Source organism: Nuphar pumila, chromosome 16 (genome assembly GCF_984573655.1).
Source record: "Nuphar pumila chromosome 16, dmNupPumi1.hap1.1, whole genome shotgun sequence".
Lineage (NCBI taxonomy): Eukaryota > Viridiplantae > Streptophyta > Magnoliopsida > Nymphaeales > Nymphaeaceae > Nuphar > Nuphar pumila.
Window position 1 is genome coordinate 85,455,820 of NC_143264.1, and position 10,029 is coordinate 85,465,848.

General features: G+C 41.3%; 1 pseudogene; it reads left to right on the top strand.

The window, feature by feature from the left end:
• Positions 1–7,823: 7,823 nt before the first annotated feature.
• LOC149813945 (LOB domain-containing protein 23 pseudogene) lies at positions 7,824–9,299 on the top strand (annotated as a pseudogene).
• The last annotated feature ends 730 nt before the right edge of the window (positions 9,300–10,029 follow it).

A 10,029-nucleotide genomic window follows, 5' to 3' on the forward strand; every position in this document is an offset into this window, starting at 1 on the left:
TGCTACATAGAAATGAATCAATACAAACCATACTTGTACCATATATAATATCATCTAAAAAATAATATTATGCATAGCAAAAATGTAATAACTCAAAGAATTTCAGGATCCAAAATATTTTACCGGATCCAACCAGGTTTGTATGAAACTACCTGTATTAACTGGATCAAAACCTGTCTAGATAACGCCCTGAGAGGTATTCAACTAACTAGAATCATTTTTCTACAAAATCAGAAAAGTCAAAACAGTTCTAGGTAAAATCAACAATTCAGAACACTAAAACATAATTTTCTAAGTTAAACAGAAAATTGCAGGTATTTTTCTATAATTTCAGAAAAGTTCAAAAAAACAATTATAAGAAAAAATTTAAACTATGACCCTATCGCTGATATTTTCAGAGAACAGGTATGTTTATGAAATTTCCCAAAAAATAAAGCCCTTGTTATGTAAAAGTACATGCATAATTAATAGAAAGAGAAGGGGCATAAAGGTAAAACTACTATTTAAGAAAAAAAGACAAATGGTGAAAACCCTAACTTTTTTTTTGGGTTACTCTTTTCCTAAAAGGGGAACTCTTGGGGTTTCCCCTTTTACGAAAGGGGAAACACGAGAGACATTGAAAAGGGTGGATGAGGGCGACGATCGTCGCCCTCGCCAGAAGATCCGACAACCACCGGCCTTCTGGCGGATCTCCTCCACCCTACGACAGTGTCGCCACCCCCTAGCTGTGGCCGACCAACAGAGGAACTCGCTCATCTTAGTCGGCCTGAGCCCTGCTGCTCGTTGGCAACAAAGGTGTCATCTCTGGTGGGGCATCGAGAACTGTCACTGTTTGCTTCAAATATGAGCTCCTCAGTGAGGATCTAGACACCCTTATTTCTGTCACTAACGATGACGATCTCGAGCACATGATGCTCAATTACGATCGCTTCTACACCCACTCCGACAGAAAGATCATATATGGATTAATTCACGTTGCTAAAGCTGGATCTTCTGAGGGTTGTTGCCTCCTCCGGCATCAGGATCCGAGCCATTGACCTCTTTGGCTAGAGGCCGCTGTCTCGCGGCCGCCTCCAAGAGCTTCGACTGAAGTGTCAGTTTGCTGGATAAGGTGGAGGCATTGTAGCTGGTGCCAGATCCTTCTTCGTCCGTCGACTAGCTCATCGACAAGAGCTCCTGCATGATCAATGAGTTTTTTTTATGACCCTTTTCGTAAAAAAATTGTTAGGGTTTTCCCCCTTTTAAGAAAGAAAAAAAGGAGAAAAACATAGATGAAATAAAAAGTTAAAGATGGGGTCCAAGCCGATCAAGGAGACACGAGTTCCCGACGGAGGCGACAACGATCCAGGGTCATCCTTCTTCTTTGCAGTGTTGCCCATTTCTCCTTTTTTATTTTGATTTTTTGTTTATTTTGTTTCTGCAGCCCCACACTCTGGTTGCTCCATCGGGATCAGCTGATCTGTCTCCAACAGCGAAGCTGCCGCATGGGTCTCCTCCACTCTAAATGTTGGCGACGACCACAATGGAAAGGGAGTTCTATTTCGTCCCTCTTTCATTTCATTTTTTATTGATTCCTCCACAGCCGATTCTAGCAACTGCCCGGTGGAGAGAACTCCCCCACGGCCGTCTGCTGCTCTACTGCTCCTCAACCTAGCACGAGAACATCTGTTCCTCAGAGAGCAGTGTGCAGACTCTCTCCTGTGTCTCGAGCATCATCTGGTTTGGCTTTGGAAGCTCGAGATTTCGGTAAGACGATGACACTGTTGGATTGCAGAGGCCTCCCTCCACACTCCCCAACTCGTCCACCATCGTGTTCTCGCTGATATCAAAATCGAGTGGCCGCTAAAGGGCTCCCTTCCAGAGGAGATCGCAAAGTGCCTGAATGGGTGGTTTTCGACCACAGGAAAGTCTAGAGGTCTCCTCCTTTGTTGCTGACAGTAGCAACCACTGATAGAGACACTGACTTCGGATGCTGATGCAGGGCTTTCTTGCACCCCGTAAACCTTGCTCTGATACCATTGTAGGATTTAGGATCGGGGTGTGCGTTGTATTTTTTGAGAAGAAGAGGAGTGAGAAATCGATTAACGACCAACTTCAGGGGGGATCATCGATATGAATATCAAGACCTTTCTTCATGCTTCTGCAAAGGTAGTGGTTGGAGATTTTAACCTCCTCTGGGTCTAACTGTTTCATTGGATTCACAAACATGTTGCCTTTATCCTCGTGGTGCATATCTCAAAGGCCCACTACTCAAGTGGGTCATTGGATTTCAAGTCAGACTCATTTGGCCACTAGATTCGTACCAAGATTCAACCGTTATTGCCTACTTAGCACCTTGTAATCAAAATGATTCACTTGATCACCTACTATTATATGAAAAAAAGATGTATACAAGAAGCATTAAGTTAGGCCAGCCCAACTGGTTCAGTATATGCAAATACAATCCTTGCATGGAATGAATGTTGTTATTTATCACGATTACTGATGTCGTAGTTATTTGTTTAGAACATGGTTCCGTAACACACACACACACACACACACACACACACACACACACACACATATATATATATATATATATATATATATATATATATATATATATATATATATATATATATATATATACCATCATGAAGAGATAATTGATTACTTAGACCTAAGATTATAATTGTCATTTAGTGTCTAAAATCATGTTAATATGATTCCTTATAAACAATCTTGGAGAGAAAGTGTTGGTCCATCGATTGTATGCAGTGGCCATTATCTGTAGCTTGCTTCTAGGTTTGCTTTAAACAACAAAAAACATGAAGTTGGTGGCCTACTTTCAATAAAGGTGTATGCAGTAAAGGCATTAGCCGACACATATTTTCTCCAAACAAAAGGCTCAAGGACCTAATGCACTTCATGTAGCTTGTCTAGCAACAAAAGAAGATAAAGATATCACAGGTGGTAGGCCACATGAAATAAATCATTAGATCCTTAGTTAAACTTTTGCTTAATGCTGATAATGCATATATCACCTTGTAATTTCAAAACATGTTGCATTATATCATCTTTGAAAGTGCACGTCTCCTTTTTACCATCTTCTTTAGAAACATAAAACAATTGAATCCCCCACCCACCCCACCCCACCCCCACCCCCACCCCCACACCTGAGCCGTAGGGCTGAACTGGAAGCTGCACGTGCAGAGCCTTCTGAAGTGCACTTGGAGGGCGCATTGCTGAGCCGCATCCGTGAAGGTACGTAGCAGGATCCGACCACACAACACCTTGTTTCTTTGGTGCAGGCAGAGAAGACTTGGCAATTTTGGCTATAAGATGACCTCCTCGTAACAAAAGGGGGATGCATCTTTGTGTCGCGATGGAGAAGCCTTCGCCGAGAACTACTTAAGAAGTGCCATGATACACTATGAGCCGACTATCCTGGTCAGGAGCGGACCTTAGCACTTCTTGAGCGTGACTATTATTGGCCGCAGATGAGAGACAATGTTGAGGGGTATGTGCGGACATACCTCATCTGCCAACAAGATAAGGGGACAAACCAGAAGACTGCCGGTCTCCTTGAGCCTCTACCAATTCCAGAATGTCCTTGGGATAGCATGTTCATGGACTTTATTGTTAGTCTGCCAACGGTAGAGGGCTTCAGTTCTATTTTGGTTGTGGTAGATCGTTTCTCAAAGTATGTCACCTTCATCCCAGCTTCTAAGGAGTGCTCTGAAGAGTTGTTCGTAAAGCATGTGGTGAAGCACTGGGGCATACCAAAGAGTATTGTGAGTGATCGCGATGCTCGCTTCACGGGCAAGTTCTGGCGTGAAGTATTTCGACTACTTGGCTCTGATTTGCTGTTTTCAACAAGCTTTCATCCGTAGACAGATGGGCAAACAGAGTGTATCAACGGGATACTTGAGAAGTACCTTAGGCACTTTATTAGTGCCAATCAGAAAAATTGGGTGAAGCTCCTTGATGTGACACAGTTTTGTTATAATTTGCAGAAGAGCGAGTCTTCAAGCCACAACCCGTTTGAGATAGCCACGAGGCAGCAGCCACTGACCCCGCACACTCTTGCCGCACAAGAAAAGGGAAGCTCATCCTTCGCCTATCAGTTTGTTCACGACTGACACAAGCAGAATGAGTTGGCAAAGACAATCTTACACAAGGCGGCAAAGAGAATGAAGAAGTGGGTGGACAAGCATCGTCGGCCTGCGGGGTTCCAAGTTGGGGACCAAGTGTTGGTAAAGTTATATCCTAGTCGTATAGGCATCTTCCGCGGGCGACACTGCGGACTGCTCAGAAAGTATGAGGGTCCCTTCACCATCACAAAGAAGGTGGGCAAGCTGGCATACAAGCTGGAGTTGCCCCCAGACTTCAAGGTGCACCCGGTGTTTCACGTGTGCAACCTCAAGCAGTTTAGTCCGGATGATGGAGACTCGGAACACAGTGTGCCACAACGAGCGCCCATTATGCAGAGAGCCCCGACAGCACAACGGGCCGAAAAACACCTCAGTCAGATCCTTCGCCACAAAGTCAACTACTTGGGGGGGGGGGGGGAATACTTGGTGTAGTGGAAGGAAACATCAGAACCAACGTGGGAGCCTGCATTCCGAATGAACATACGCTACTCGGCTGAAGTCAGAGCTTACCACGAAACAGATGGCACCGAGGAGGCGCATGATTTGAAGGGAGGAGCATATTCCCTTGCGACTTACATTATACAGTTGCACTTAGAGTCTGTTTTGCTTTTGTTGAATCTGATGTAAGCTGCCCGATTCAGGTGAATCAATACCCCGAAGGGGCAACCCGTATACTTGAACTGTAATAGCCTGCGGGCAAAATTGTGAATGAAGTAAATGCGTTGAGCTTTCTTTTGTTCACCCTCGTTGTGATTGCAATTTCTCTCCCTCTATTCTCTCTTGCTCTCTTGCACTCTGATTACAAGCTTTCGTGATCGGCAAGTGAGCTGACAAGTAGGCTTGCGGCGGTGGGGAAGGACCGTCGCGCCGCGCTGGCCCATTGAAGGAAATAGGCCCGTGACAGAGGGAAGGGATACAAAATTCCAATAAGAAAACCTTGGATTTGCGATCCTATCCCCAGGATCTCGAGATCCAGGCCCAAACGTACCCTTACAGTTTCTGTCATCTTGAGCATCAGGCCGAACTGTATCCATTGGATATGTGACTACCCATGACTGGATCCACCCGATTGACTTAGCATCCAGGTCGTTTCATGTAGTCTTATACGGGCCAGCCAAGATCTGATTTAGAACTGATTATGAATCTTAATTAGTAGCTTACTCAAATTCACAACCCTACAAGAGTCACTTGGTGAGTTCAGTTACAATATTTCGGGGCAGACCCGATGCAGCTGTTTTCATTGACAACCCGTATTCTTTACTTCCTTGAGCATATATGGCCTGCATTCTCAACTTCAGGTTAATTTTTGAAGGATGTGAACATTCTGTGCATAGTCAATTGATCAAGTCACACCTATTTCTCATATAATATCAATCTGACTTATTGAGAAAACACTTCATCGCAATGGTAATTAATGATTAATGCTCATGAAGTTGATCATATCCCACCCTGCTCTTGAGGCTCCAATTAAAGTAGTACTTGTAACTCTTGGGTATATACCAAATGGGTCCTTAATTAGTTTATTTTCAGTATATATTCAGTATTTTCTTATGATCAATCATTTATAGAAGATATTCTTTTGACTACATGAGATAAGATCATCTTTTGATTTTTTTTCTAATTATTTTTTCTTCGTAATTTCTCAACAGGGGTACCACATCCATAGTGACAACAGTTAAAAATGGCAAAATATCGACAGGAAAAAATTTCGGGAGATTTTTAAAATTTCCATAAAATCTTGCATTTTTTCTGCAAAATCTTGTGAATAAAAAATAAATTAAAAAATTAAGAAAAAATTATAAGAAAATATGAATAAAGCACATTTAAAAATAAAAATCTTGGGGGTTTCATGATAAATGCCTTTTAAAAATATAAATATTGCGATATTTGTTATGGTTTGAAAATCTCACAAGAAATTGCCATTTTAAACTTTCAGGCAATTTCTTGAGATATATCGGCAGGATTTTTTATAAATCTGGCGATATTTGTCACAGTGGCCACATCTTCAAAAGCCAGAATAAAGCTGTCTCCAAAGAGAGTTTCCTACAATAGTGATGCAGGAGTGGGAGCAAGACACTACAGGGATTATAAGGTTCATTGGGATCCATCTTAATTATTTGTGTGTTTTAGTTTAATTATTTAATTAGAAATTAGTTTTATGGTCTTGTTCAAGTCTTAATTGAGTTTCGGATCTATCTCATATCCGTGTTAGAATTAAGGTTTTTAGGGTTTTTCTATTGATTGCTATATATATATATATATATATATATATATATATATATATATATATATATATATACTCATTGTAAAGAGAGACACAAAGGAGCTTGAAGAATGAATTATTGACGATTTCACTCAACAATATCAAGGAAAGATTTGAAAGCAATTTGCATGGGACAGAGAAACCGTTGAAAAATGAAAAGGAACAATCTTGAAAAGGAAAATTTTTTGGGTCCTAATGTGGGTCAATGCGCCACTACACTTGCAGAATGCAAGTCAGTAAGTGTGCGAGCGCGAGGGGAGCCCTTGACCAGTGATCACCGGGTTAAAGATCGATATGGATCCCACGTAAGGGTGTCAACGTTGGGTTTGCTTCGGACCCAGGTGGAACCAGACTTGGACCAGATTTCGGGTATGGTATCGGTCCGGACTTGCATCTAATCGGGTCTACTATAAGCAAAACCATGCCCGATAAAAGCTACATGAACCAGACCGGGATCATACTTGATAAAATAATAATTTTTATCATTTATACATTAAAAAATTGCAGGTCTTAATCGGAACTTGGTCGAGCCCGGGTCTTGTATAAAATTTCACAAACTATACCCGGATTCATGTATTAATCGGACCATTGGGTCTGGACCCAAGTCTTATTATTTGTCACCATACCCAGACCTTATAGGGTTTGGTCGGGGTAAACCCCACCCGTTGACACCCCTAATCCCATGGTAGGAGTAGGACTAGGGGTGTCAACGGGTCGGGTTTGGTTCCGACCAAAGTGAAACCAGACTCAAACCAGATTTGAGATTATGGTACGGGGTCTAGAGCCAGGTCTAATTGGATCTAAAATAAGAGAAACCATACCCAGATCCTATAAAGACTACATGAACCAGTCGCGCAGACCATACCTGGTAAAATAATATTTTTTTTTATCATTTTTATATTGAAAATTTGCAGATCTTAATCTAAACTCGGGTCGGGCCTGGTATAAAATTTCACAAACCATACCTGGCTCCATGTATTAGTCAGACGACTCAGACCTTTCCGGTCTTCTTATTTATCAACCCTGTTTGGTACTTGTCATGTCCGGGTCAAACCCTACCCGTTGACACCTCTAAGTAGGACCGATAGGCGATGATAAAAGCCGAGATTGAGCACAACCCTGCGAGTGATGAAGACTTTCCTTTCCATGCGTGGTAACTTATCAATCGCAATTTTTTCATGCATCCAATCTCTGAAGAAGTTTCCGTATTTCACTGAATTCGTAACGAAAGAGAGAGGGACAAAATTCAAATTCTTGCTTCTTTTGCCTTCTTCCAACGCTCGAGCCCGATTATTTTCGCCATTCAAGAAGGAAAAGTATAAAAGATAAACAAGGGAAGAGAATCGCGCAAAGAATCGACGTGAGACTCTCTTTCTCTCTCTCTCTCTATTGTATAGCAGAAGGAAGGTGATTGTGGGGATAGAGAGATGAGATCTGGTGGTGGTGAAGGAGGGACGACTGCAGGGAAGAGGTGTGCTGCATGCAAGGCCATGAGGCGAAGGTGCAGGGATGACTGTGCCTTCTCACCCTACTTCCCCGCCTCCCACCCTCGCCGATTCCACTGCGTCCATCGCATCTTCGGCGCTGCCAACGTCAACAAGATGCTTAAGGTCCTCTCTCTCTCTCTCTCTCTCTCTCTCTCTCTTATGCAGATGTGTTCTGTAATAACGTAATGCTTAAGGACTACGTTTATGAGAAACCTGTGCAGGCAAACATAAGAAAAATTGTAAAATATAATATAATACAATATGAAATTAAAGGTTGTTGATTCATGTTCTCCATTTTGATGCTTTTTTGTAGTGTAGGGATGCCTAAAATGTTTTTTTTTTAGATATCTTTTTGTTTTTGTTACTCCCACTGATAAGGCTGTTTTATGGTTTGATATCTTGACTAGATACCACTGCGGTGGTTACCCAAGTGGTCAGCGGGGTCCTTTGTCAAGCTTAAGGCTCAGGATCGAATCCCGCTGGAGCTTGGGAGATGCCGTTGCTCTATCATGATCGGCCCACGTACGGCTGAGTGGTTATGTCCTTAACCTGGGGTTTTACTTTGTAGGGAGGCGGACCCATTAAGTGACATGATTACTGGTAAGGGTTTTCCTTAAAAGTATATATTTCACTAGATTTTAAGTAATAGTTAAAGATGAATATGCACAATACTAATGCAAATTAATAGCATTTGAATATACGAGCATTCAACAGAAGAGAACATTTGGTTATGAGTTTAAAAATCATGACTTATATGTGTATGTAACAAGTGTTTTACATTTTAAATTACCACTTTTTTTAGAAAATAGCACAAATTGAAGTCTTCTTTGTTTTCCTCCTTTCCCTTCTCAACAGAATAAGCAAATGTCGAGTGTTTTTTCTCAGGAATGATGCATATATTCCAATTTTATCTGGAAAAAATAAAAGGAAAATATTGTTAACTCACTAATGTCTTAAAGAATTCATTGGAAAAGAAAATGTCATATATAAAAAATATACAACTAAGTAAAATTCAACTTTTGGTATTTCCTAGCACTTTTGCTTTTCCTTTTTTTTAATTGCTAATGAATGGAAAGCCTTGAAATATTGCATTTGCAGCATTTGCCTTTGGAGCAGAGAGGTGAGGCCGTGAATTCTTTAGTCTATGAAGCTAATGCACGTATACTAGATCCGGTTTATGGGTGTGCGCGAGTCATTGCCGAACTCCAACAGCAGCTTCTCGTTGCTCAAGAGCAGCTTGCCATCATTCGAGCAGAGATTGCGTGGTGCAGAAGCCGTGAACCTCATATTCAGAAACAAAGCCCACAGGAAAACGATCATGGCCAGGATAAGAAAGAACTTTCCAAGGGCTCCGAGATGGAGCACTTTCAATTTGATTTTCCTTTCACAGAGTTGGATTTGGCCCTTGACATTTAAGTTTTGTGTTGTCACACTTTCGTAGGAAAACTTAGAGGAACTGAGAAGCACTACTTCTCTTTAAGTTTGTAATTGATTTGGTTGTATGCCATACCTCATGGGAAGCAGATCAGGTTATGCTGAACATGAGCGTTTTTTCTCATGCGACATCGTGGCCGTCTGTTTGCATTATATTATATTTTTTGCTCTGACAGCTTTTTAAAAATGCAAATCGGATGGCCAAGATGTCGGCATGAGCAAAAAAACGCTCATGTTCAGCAAGACTTGATCTGCTTCCCCTCATGTGTGGGTTCACGTCAATATGTCACAAATCTCGTTTTCGAGCTCTCACTCATGCGACTAAAAAGACAAGCGTGGTATTTTTCCATTATGAATAGTCGCCCTCTCTCTATATATTTTGGCTAATAGCGAAGGTACGAAACTAATGAGTAGAATCACTTTTTCTTTCAAAAAATTTCTGATTTTTTTAGATTGGATGTTATCTACATGGTTTGTTATGGTAGTAAATTTGTTTTGAATGGCAAGTAATTATTAGGCTTTTAAAGGGTTAAAAAATCAACGGCCCCACAATGTGTTAAAATTTCATAACTCGATTGATCACATTTTTACATTAAAAAAAATCATGATCCAAGACTTGATCCTTAGCAAACAAACTATGTTGAACACATTTGTGTGGTTAGATTGAGTAGACATTTCTAGCTCATTAGCTTTGTACCTTCATTAGTAGTCA